Below are 12079 nucleotides of genomic sequence, written 5' to 3' on the forward strand. Positions count from 1 at the left end.
TACGAGAGGGTCAGAGGGGATGGGGGTGGGAGAAGAGGGTAAAGGGGATCCAATACATGGTGATGGAAAGAGAACTAACTCTGGGATCTGGGTGGTGAACACACAATGTGATATATAGATGGTGTATTACAGAATCGTACACCTGAAATCTATGTAACTTTACAAACAATTGTCACCCCAATAAACTTCAATTTAAAAAATAAAATGTACACTTGAAACCTACATAATTTTACTAACCACTGTCACCTCGATAAATTCGGTAAAAATTAATATATATGTATATATATATATGTATATGAATATAAAATTCCTTGTTTCCTATCTCAGCTGATGGCAAAAAGAAGGGAAAATATCCTTTATTTACCAATTAAATTTTCCTTTTCAAATAAATTGTATACAAAAATATTTGATGGGCTAGCATGAACAAGTTCCTAAAAAAAGAAAAAATATTTCCAGATCCAGACCTTTTCAATTCCACATTTCTTATGCTGTAAACAAAAGTTCCAAAGGTCAGTGGCACCCAGTCACACCTCTGCCTCCAGGACAAAGAGATCAGCTGCTCATAAGGCGCCATGTGGCAAGTTCCAGACCAGGGGTCATCAAATCCACAGGCAACACCAGAATTGATATCAAACACAAGGATGATATCAAAATGGCAGTGTGAGGTGAGCCTCTGGAAATCTCCCCTGGAACTTACTACAAATTGAACGAATACAACTCCACAAAGGACTCCCTGCACAGCAGACAGGCAAGATGAAGAGGCTCACTACTGAATTCACCTAAAGTTGGGCAAATTGCACAAGCAGGGGAGGAGGCAGACCTGGCTCAGTACTCCAAGTTCGCTGCATCCCGGAACTAACACAGCTACAGGAGAAGGAAGAACTCAGATTGCTAGGGCTCCGCTTATGGACCACAGGGCTGAGGGAACAGCATATAACAAGCTGAACCCAACACTTGGAGAAAAGACTGAGGTAAGAAGGCTGAAAACGGTGGTTTAAGCCCTCACGCCCGCAGAAAACAGAAGCCTTGGGCACTGAGAGTAGCCTCCCCCTCCCTACCCTCCCAGAGCTTGCCCCACCCCCACCTGCCCAATACTAGAGCAGAACAGTAGCAGTGTCAGATTAAAAGAACACAATAGTTGCATTCTGAGAACTGTGGTCCACAGACACAGATTCGCAGCCTTACAAGTTCCCGCAAAGGGGAGGGAGCTGTGGAAGCAGGACTGGCTATGGTGGTGATCGCCGCCATTGCTCTGGGCTACTTCTCACAACCCACCCCGTCCCTGCCCCCACCTATCTGGCAGGATCCCTGCAGGAATAAACAGAACTGCTAAAACACACAGGCTCTCAATCTGGTGCCGGAAGAGCTTTGGAACATCAAAAGTTCTCCCCATACCCACAAGGATGCGGCACCCTATGACCCAGGTGAACTGTAAACAGAGGAGAAGCCCACCTTCCAGGTTATCCCCCCACTGTGTGAGAACCTGGAATAGTACAAATAAAACATAACACTAGACTGAAAGAGAGAGAAAAAGGCTGCAGTCGGAGAGAAAATAAAACATTATACCAACACCTACTGGAAAACAAAAGAAAGACCTCTTCTTATCAAGCTGTTGCAGAACCCACTCCTGTAGATGTCTAGGAAGAGAAATAACAAATCATTAATTGCCATGAATAACCAAGGCAACAAGACAACTCAGAAAGAAAGTGAAAACTCTCCAGAAAAGGAACTTAAAGATAAGGAAATATTTGACTTAAACGATAGACAATTCAAGATTGCAGTTCTGAAAAACATCAACGAGATGCAAGAAAACACAGAAAGGTAGGTTAATGATCTCAGAAACACAATCAAAAAACAACATGAGCATTTCACAAGATTGAAATTTTAAAAAAGAACGAAATAGAATTTCTGGAGATTAAGAACTCAATAGAAGAAAATAAGAATGAACTAACTAGCTTAGGTAGTAGAGTTGACCAGACGGAAGAAAGAATCAGTGACATCGAAGATAGAAACCTGGAAATAACACAGATGGAAGAAGAAAAAGACTTGAGACTTAAAAGAAATGAAAGAACTCTACAAGAACTTTCTGACTCCATCGGAAAGAGCAATATAAGAATAATGGGCATACCAGAAGGAGAAGAAAGAGAGAAGGGAACAGAGAATATATTCAAACAAATTGTTGACTAGAATTTCCCAAACTTGTGGACAGACCTGGATCCTCAAATCCAAGAAGCAAATAGAACACCTAATTACCTCAATCCCAAAAGGCCTTCTCCAAGGCACATTGTATTGAAGCTGTCTAAAATCAATGACAAAGAAAGAATCCTCAAAGCAGCCAGGGAAAATAAGATGGTAAACTACAAAGGAAAGCCCATTAGATTATCATCACATTTTTCAGCAGAAACTCTACAAGCCAGGAGGGAGAAGAACCAAATATTCAAACTATTGAAAGAAAGAAATTATGAGCCAAGAATAATATATCTAGCAAAGATATCCTTTAGATATGAAGGAGGAACAAAGACCTTTGCAGACATACAGAAGCTGAGGGAATTTTCTAATACACGACCTGCACTACAAGAAATACCAAAGGAGGCTGTACGACTACAATCAACAGGGACAATTTTTAGCAACCAAAATATAAAAAGGGGGAGAGTAAGGCCTGAACCGGAATATGGGAATGGAGAAAGTAAAAGTGCTGAAGAAAATGGAATACTCTAAATAACAAACTTTCCTTTACATAAACTTAAGGGTAACCACTCAAAAAATATCTCGAACTGAAATATATACTGTAATAAAAGAAGAAACAGAGGGAAACATCATAGAATACCACCATACAGAAATAATAAACAACAAAAAAAGGGAAGGAAAAAATGGAGACACAGCCTTACCAGAAAACTAAAGATAGAATGACAGGAAATCCTCACATATCAATAATCACCCTAAATGTAAATGGACTTAACTCACCAATAAAAAGGCACAGAGTAGCAGATTGGATCAAAAAACTAAACCCAACCATATGCTGTCTCCAAGAGACACATCTCAGCTACAAGGACAAGCATAGACTCAAAATGAAAGGGTGGTAATTGACACTCCAAGTAAATGGTACCCAGAGAAAATCAGGTGTAGCCAAAATGATATCAGATGAAACAGACTTCAGGGTGAAAAACATAACAAGAGACAAAGATGGACATTTCATAATGGTAGAGGGGACTACACAACAAGAAGACGTAACAGTCATCAATATTTATGCCCCCAATCAGGGAGCACTGAAATATACCAAGCAACTACTAACAGAACTAAAGGGAGAAATTGACCAAAACACGATTATACTAGGGGACCTAAATACATCACTGACAGCTATGGATAGATCATCCAAACAGAAAATAAATAATGAAATAGCAGCCTTAAATGACACATTAGATGAAATGGACATAATTGAAATATACCGAGCACTTCATTCTAAAACATCAGACTATACATTCTTTTCTAGTGTACATGGAACATTCTCAAGGATAGACCATATATTGGGACATAAAATCAGCCTCAGCAAATTTAAGAAGATTGAAATCATACCAAGCATATTCTCTGATCACAAAGCTTGGAAATTGGATATCAACTGCAAAAAGAAAGGAGGAAAAAACACAAATACATGGAGATTAAACAGCATACTTTTAAAGAACGACTGGGTCAAAGAAGAAATTAGAGGAGAGATCAAAAGATACATAGAAAAAATGACAATGAAAATACATCCTACCAAAATTTTTGGAATTCAGCAAAAGCAGTTTTAAGAGGGAAATTTATATCATTACAGGACTATCTAACGAAACATGAAAAATCCCAAACAAATAACTTCATGTTACACCTTAAAGAACTAGAAAAAGAAAAACAAGTGAAACCCAAGGTCAGCAGAAGAAAGGAAATAACAAAAATCAAAGCACAACTAAATGAAATAGAGAACAAAAAAATAATAGAAAACAATTAAGGTGACAAAGAGCTGGTTCTTTGAAAATTTTAACAAAATTGACAAACCATTGGCTAGACTCACTAAGATAAAAAGAGAGAAGACACTAATTAACAAAATCAGACATGAAAAAGGGGAAGTTATCACGGGCATCACAGAAATAAAAAGGATCATCCAAGAATACTATGAAGGACTATATGCCACCAAATTCAACAACCTAGAAGAAACGGACATGTTCTTAGAAACATATAGCCTTCCAAGGCTGAACCATGAAGAACTGGAAAAACTGAACAGACCAATCACCAGTAATGAAATTGAATCAGTGATCCAAAACCTTCCCAAAAGCTAAAGTCCGGGACCAGATGGCTTCACTGGTGAATTGTACCAAACCTTCAAAGAGGATTTAAGAGCTATCCTACTCAAACTCTTCCAAAAAATTCAAAAAAGACAGTACTCCCTAACACATTTTATGAGGCCAACATTACCCTGATACCAAAACCTGGTATGGACAACACAAAAAAAGAAAACTGCAGACCAATATCTCTGATGAATACAGATGCAAAAGTCCTAAAGAAAATTCTAGCAAATCGAATACAACAATGCATTAAAAAGATCATTCATCACGACCATGTGGGGTTCATCCCCGGGGCACAAGGATGGTTCAACATCCGCAAATCTATCAATGTGATACATCGCATAAACAAAATAAAGGACAAAAATCATATGATTGTATCAATCGATGCAGAAAAAGCATTTGACAAGATACAACATCCATTTATGATTAAAACACTTAATAAAATAGGTATAGAAGGAAAATACCTTAACATAATAAAGGCCATATATGACAAGCCCTCAGCTAATCTCATAATTAATGGTGAAAAACTGAAGCCCTTTGCTCTACGTTCAGGAACACGACAGGGCTGTCCCCTATCACCTCTGCTTTTCAACATAGTGTTAGAAGTCCTTCCCAGAGCAATCAGGCAAGAGAAAGAAATAAAAGGCATCCAAATTGGGAATGAAGAAGTTAAATTGTCTCTCTTTGCAGATGACATGATGCTATATATAGAATACCCTAAAGACTCCACCAAAAAGCTAGTAGGAACAATCAACGAATACAGTAAAGTTTCTGGCTACAAAATCAACGTACAAAAGTCCATTGCATTCCTATATACTAACAATGAAATCTCGGGGGAAAAAATACAAAAAAACAATTCCTTTTGCAATTGCAGCAAAAAGAATAAAATACCTAGAAATAAACTTAACCAAGGATGTGAAGGACCTATATGCTGAAAACTATAAGACATTTTTGAAAAAAATTGAAGAAGACACAAAGAAATGGAAAGACATTCTGTGCTCATGGATTGGAAGAATCAACATAGTTAAAATGGCTATATTACCCAAAGCAATATACAGATTTAATGCAATCCCCATCAAAATCCCAATGGCATTTTTTTAAGAAATAGAACAAAAAACCATCAAATTTGTTTGGAACCGCAAGAGACCCCGAATAGCTAAAGCAATCTTAAGAAAAAAGAACAATACTGAAGGTATGGCACTCCCTGACTTTCGCTTGTACTACAGGGCTACAATAGTGAAAAGAGCATGGTTTTGGCAGAAAAACAGACACATACAATTGAGAACACAGAAATAAAACCACATAAATACGGACAGATAATTTTTGACAAAGAAGCTAAAAACATACAATGGAGGAAAGACAGCCTCTTCAATAAATGCTGCTGGGAGAATTGGAAAGCCACGTGCAAAAGAATGAAACTGGACTGCTATCTGTCACCATGTTCCAAAATTAATGCAAAATGGATCAAAGACTTAAGCATAAGACCTGACACAATAAACTGCATAGAAGAAAGCATAGGTACTAAACTTATGGACCTTGGGTTCAAAGAATATTTTATGATTTTGACTCAAAAGGCAATGGAAGTAAAAGCTAAAATAAACGAAAGGGACTATATGAAACCTAAAAGCTTTTGCACAGCAAAAGAAACCATCGACAAAATAAAGAGGTAACCAACTGAATGGGAGAAGATTTTTGCAAACAGTGCCTCTGATAAGGGGCTAATATCCAAAATATACAAGGAACTCATGCAACTCAACAACAAAAAAACAAACAACCCAATTGAAAAATGGGCAGAGGACCTGAAGGGACATTTCTCCAAAGAGGACATACAAATGGCAAATAGACATATAAAAAAATGCTCAACATCACTCATCATCAGAGAAATGCAAATATAAACCACAATGAGATATCACCTCACCCCAGTCAGAATGGCTATCATCAACAAGACAAATAGTAACAAGTGTTGAAGTGGGTGTGGGGAAAAAGGAACCCTCATACACTGTTGATGGGAATGCAGAATGGTGCAGCCGTTCTGGAAGGCAGTGTAGAGGTTCCTCAAATATTTACGAATAGAATTACCATATGACCCAGCAATCCCTCTCTTGGGTATCTACCCAAAAAATCTGAAAACATCTATACATAAAGACACGTGTGCTCCAATGTTCATTGCAGCTTTGTTTACGGTGGCCAAAACATGGAAACAACCAAAATATCCCTCGATAGATGAATGGATAAAGAAGTTGTGGTATATATACACAATGGAATATTATTCGGCGGTAAGAAAAGATGATATAGGAACATTTGTGACAACATGGATGGATCTTGAGAGTATAATGCTAAGCGAAACAAGTCAGACAGAAAAAGCAGAGAACCGTATGATTTCACTGATATGTGGTATATAAACCTAAAACAACAAAAGAACAAGACAAACAAATGAGAAACAAAAACTCATAGACACAGACAATAGTTTAGTGGTTACCAGAGGGTAAGGGGGGTGGGGAGATGAGGGTAAGCGGGATCAAATATATGGTGATGGAATGAGAACTGACTCTAGGTGTTGAACACACAATGTGATTTGTAGATGATGTAATACAGAATTGTACACCTGAAATCTATGTAATTTTACTAACAATTGTCACCCCAATAAATTTTAAAAAAAGAAATTAAAAAAAAGATAAAGCAGAGAATCATATGATTTCACTGATATGTGGTATATAACCAAAAACAACAAAAGAAGACGACAAACGAATGAGAAACAAAAACTCATAGACACAGACAATAATTTAGTGGTTACCAGAGGGTAAGGGGGGAAGGGGGTGGTAGATGAGTGTAAAGGTGCTCAAATATATGGTGATGGAAGGAGAACTGACTCTAGGTGGTGAACACACATGGGATTTATAGATGATGTAATACAGAATTGTACACCTGAAATCTATGTAACTTTACTAACATTTGTCACCCCAATAAACTTCAATTTTAAAAAATCCACAGGCAAAACGATCCCTTCGTAGTCACCAAAAACTGTCACCAAATTGTAGAGGTTCGGTTTGTCTGCACACACGAATGCCAGTAGAGACAAGAACAGGAGTTTGCAGCAAAGAAATCAGAGGTTTATTCTAGTAAATGGCACCAAGCCCAAAACACAGGTGAGCTAGCACTCAAAGACCTGGCTTTTGGTGGCATGTAAGTTACAGATTATATAGGTCAAAAATCACAAGATACAATGGGTTAGGGATTCAGAATCGTGGAGGGAGCTGATTGGTTGGAGGTGAAGTAAGGGTAATGAATCATTTCTTCGGGTCTTGAGGACAGTTCTGAGGTCTTCTCCAGCATCTCTCTGTCTGCTCTCATGGGAAAGTTGCCAGGGTTTTTTCCACCTTAGGGCTCAGGAACTGAAAGACAACTTAGGTCAAGATGTTATCTTTAGCCTACCAGAGGTCCAGACCATGTGACCATTAGTCAGGTCGGAGCTACTGTCTGCTGCCTTAGGGGTTGCTGATAATCAAGGGAAAGGCTAGGTCGCTGAGGGGTATATATATAGAGAGAGAGGGATATGATTTCTAAAACTAGGATTTAAAGCTAAATTTAATCAAACTGTAAGGACCCTGGGTTTCAGCGGGTTTCAGCGGGACTAGTTCAACAGGAAAGTAGGAACTTTTAACTGAAGTTTCTATTTCTGAAACAGGTTCTGGTTTTTCTTCTCCATTAGATTCATCAACTTCTGCCACAGTTGTTCACCTTGGGTCACTCTTGTAGAGTCTATAATCTGGATCACAGTGAGTTCCATTTCTTGTATATTCTTGAACTTGATGAATCTTCTTTTCTTCAGGGAGATGGACTGGGCCCCTGCTATAACAGAACAAGGATCTGCTATCACTGAGCAGAGGGGGGTTTATGGGAGGCTGCTCTGTAAAGCCATGGACTGAGGAAGTGAAGGACAAGGTGTGACTACTTCCTCTTCCTCATTTTTATGCTTAACTGTTAAGGAAGGCTTTGATACTACCATATCATAGTGCCTCTTTGCTATTTGTGTTTACTCAGTCCTTCCATGACATCTGGAATTCTCCAAAGTTCTTTCTGAATCTGTTCACACTGAATTCTTGGTGATTCAGTCTGAACTTCACCAAGAGAAGTTCTAGCTGCTCTTCCATCTCGTTCTTGGTAACAGTTACATCATATTCTAACATATCATATTCTCTCCATGCTCCTTCCAGTTCATCAGTTGCTCGAAAGAGTTCTCAACATGTACCAAGCAGTCCACTTTGTAAGTCATCCCTCTGTAATACCACAGGCTGCTGCATTTATTTCTATCTCTTGGCTGGCTGACAGCAAAGCTTGCTCAAGCTTGTATTTCTCCTTGTGGAGTTGCTGAAGTTTCTCTTACAGAGCATGTACCACTTTATCTTGTTCACATAGATGGCTTAATATGGCATCAATGCATACTTCTTCAGGTATGTATTTTTATAATGTTCCTCTGCATTCATCTTGTGTTCCATTTTGCCCTGCAGACTCTGGAGACTAACTGTAAAGCTAGGCCAGCTGGCACTGACCTCCTGTCAAGCACACAGATATGCTTGGGGTGATGGATGGTCTTGTGCCTGTGGTTTATCATCATATCTCCTCTCTGAATTGATAAAGACAATTATAATCTGTAAGTTTACTGAAAAGAGTATCCCTGATAAGCAGCTACTGACCCATGGGAAGGTGATATGAGAATAGAATACATTGTTTGTTCAGAAATATTAACCGTGATTTTAGGACTGGTCAATATACTGTGATGAGGGAGGGTACTCTGCTTATTATAAAACTGATGCTGCTGCCATTCATAGAGCTGCCACATTGTGGTATCTCTCATTAATCTTCATTTTTCTTCTGCTCCAGGTCCTACTGTTTTATCATGAATAGAAAGGATTACACTGCAGATACTTTCACGGTTGGCCTTGCTGTTTCTTGGGAGTGTTCTATAACCTTCAGGATAGCGGGCCATAATCTGGGCTCTGTGGCTTGGCCCATTTCCTGACAATATTTGGTGAGAAATTACTCCCCTGGTTTCTTCCTCATGACCCCTCTCCTGTATTTTAATCCACTGTTCCAACTGTTGCATCGAATTGGTTCTCTGTATGACTTGATCAGCCTCTGTATGTAACAGCTCTGTATTTGGGTGATTTCCACCTCTAAGATCTGCCAGGCTAACATTGACTGTTTTGTTCTCTGAACTATTCACATTGACTGGCCTATATTGTCCAGTCTGAGCTGGGCATGATGACCCACTCTCATATTCAGATGGTGGAGATTTCAACATTACACTATTAATTTTTGTTAAGTATCTATCTTGACTATCCTTCAAGCCATGTTTTTCAGCTTCAAATGCCTTTTTTTTCTTCGTTTTTGCTTATTTCCTTGTTTTTCTCGTTATTTTGGACCTCAGGTTTAATTAGCAATCTGTGGTTGGGAAAGTTATTGATTTCTTTAGCTGATGCATTTTCAGATGTAATCTTGCCCACTGTTTTTACAGGTTCTATCTGTACCAGGGCAACATCCAACATGGCTTTTATCCACAACTCCATCTCCTTTCCTGTATCAGTACAGAAATAATAGGTCCACATGTTTGGATGGGCTGCCTTAAAAGCATATTTGCAGGGCAGCCCGATGGGTCAGTTGGTTAGAGTGTGAGCTCTTAGCAACAGGGTTGCCAGTTCAATTCCCACATGGGCCAGTGAGCTGTGCCTTCCACAACTAGATTGAAGACAACGAGCTGCTGCTGAGCTGCCAGAGGAATGTCCGGATGGCTCAATTGATTGGAGCATGAGCTCTTGGTGACAAGGTTGCCTGTTCGATTCCCACATGGGATGGTGGGCTGTATCCCCTGCAACTAAGATTAAGGAAAGCAACTGGACTTGGAGCTGAGCTGCACCCTCCACAACTGGATTGAAGGACGATGACTTGGAGTTTATGGGTCCTGGAGGGGCACACTGTTCCCCAATATTCCCCAATGAAAAATTTTTTTAAATATTTGCAATTAATGTGATCCTCAGAGGTAAACATAGCTATTTGAAAACTAGGAAATAGTATACTTCCCAAGATACCCTCTTATTTGTCATCTCTATAATAAAAGAGACAAAGGTCAGAAAGCACGAACCAGCATTTCTTCCATAGCTTCATGCCAGTACTGTCCTGTTTTTAAAGCCAACCTCCTCTGGCCACAGGTGCATTAGGATTCCTTTTAACTGAATTTGATCTATTTCCAAAATTATGAACATTTTTTGAAGCCTATAAAGTTCTGCCTGCAGGGTTCATTGGATGCACTGCATAATCTGAACTCATGTTATAGTTAGAAGCTTCATTTATCATACTTATAGGTTGTTCCTTCTTTTCTTCAGATGTCATAGTGGGAATAATCTGTTCATTCACTACAAAAATAGAATTGTCCTGTTATGGCTGTCCTGTTACTGAATGTTTACAGGTCACTTTCCTTTCATTATGCTTTATATAGTATCTTGCACCTTCAAAAGTGTATGCTTCTTCCCAGTCAGTAGGCAAATCTGTGCTCTGCCACCAGTGGTACCTGGTGACCATGACCTCGCTGGTGACAGGGTGCAGTCAGGTGGTGCTCTTTGCCTCCCCATTGATGAAGAAGAATCTGCTGCTGCCGCCGCCTTCTCCTACTGTCCTGTGGGAGAAGGGAGCAAAGGGAGTGAAGGTAGGCTGAAGGGTGCCTCCCGGCCCGGCGTGCCCCCACACGCATGTGTGCCCTACACGATCCTCCACAACCTCTGGGCGGCCAGCCAGATGTTTCACCATGTGCTCCAACAAAGATTTCAGTAACTCAAATCAGAATTGTTAAAATCAAGAGCCATGTATAAGTGGATAACGTTCTCCATATAAGAAATGTTGTTTTCAATTGTGTCGAAGTAACTATTTATTTGGGGAGATTTAGAAGCGAAATTCTTCCCCGAAACTGTCTCTGCTGGACTGTTCCCTGAAGTAGTGTGCGTTTTTTGTTTTTTATAATACTTATCCGGGGAGAGATCTCTCAGTTCCTTAACCGGTTGGAAACACCAGCTTGGCAGACGCCACTCATACTCAAACTAGCCAGTTTGTAAAAACACTAATTCTCCCGTATTTGGCAAATAAGGTTTGATCATCAAGACCTTGTTTTTAGAGACGGAATTCAAAGAAGTTTTTTCACCAAGACAACAAAGCTAGTAAATATAACCCCCTCCAAGTTTTCTGACATTTAATTAGCAGAATCAAGTTGTTTTAATAATAAACTAATGCACGAGAGGCAGACCCAGGTAGGGAAAGAAGCATTCTTTTGCCAGGTATCACCGCACAGGAATGCCGTAATTAATCCCCCCTTTTTTTTCTTCTAAGTTCCAATTAACATTTGTCAAAATTTTCTGTTTTAAATAAAGTTACTGTGTTCTGTAAAAAATAAATACATAAAAATAGAAAAGACAATATGGACAATTAATGAAATTTGATATAGCGTTTCTTATAAAATAGAATTTAATAAATGTTCCAAGGCTGACAATTGTGTTGTCCTGATGTAGGAAAATTCCCTTAGTTTTAGGTGATACAAGCTGAAGTAAGTATTTAGAGGTGAAGGGTCATGTCTGCAGTGTACTCTCAAATATTCCGGAAAATATATATACAGTCAATTCTTATTACGTCCTATAAAATTTGCCATGAACACTGAACTAGTGAATATTGAACCCTTGTTCCCAGGGTAATATATTCATATCTCACATAGATTATAATTT

At 39.0% G+C, this 12079-nt stretch overlaps 1 pseudogene; it reads right to left on the reverse strand.

Moving 5' to 3' along the window:
* Positions 1-7882: 7882 nt before the first annotated feature.
* LOC117014394 (pleckstrin homology domain-containing family A member 5-like) lies at positions 7883-10718 on the reverse strand (annotated as a pseudogene).
* Between the last annotated feature and the right edge of the window lie 1361 nt (positions 10719-12079).

Source organism: Rhinolophus ferrumequinum, chromosome X, assembly GCF_004115265.2.
Source record: "Rhinolophus ferrumequinum isolate MPI-CBG mRhiFer1 chromosome X, mRhiFer1_v1.p, whole genome shotgun sequence".
NCBI lineage: Eukaryota > Metazoa > Chordata > Mammalia > Chiroptera > Rhinolophidae > Rhinolophus > Rhinolophus ferrumequinum.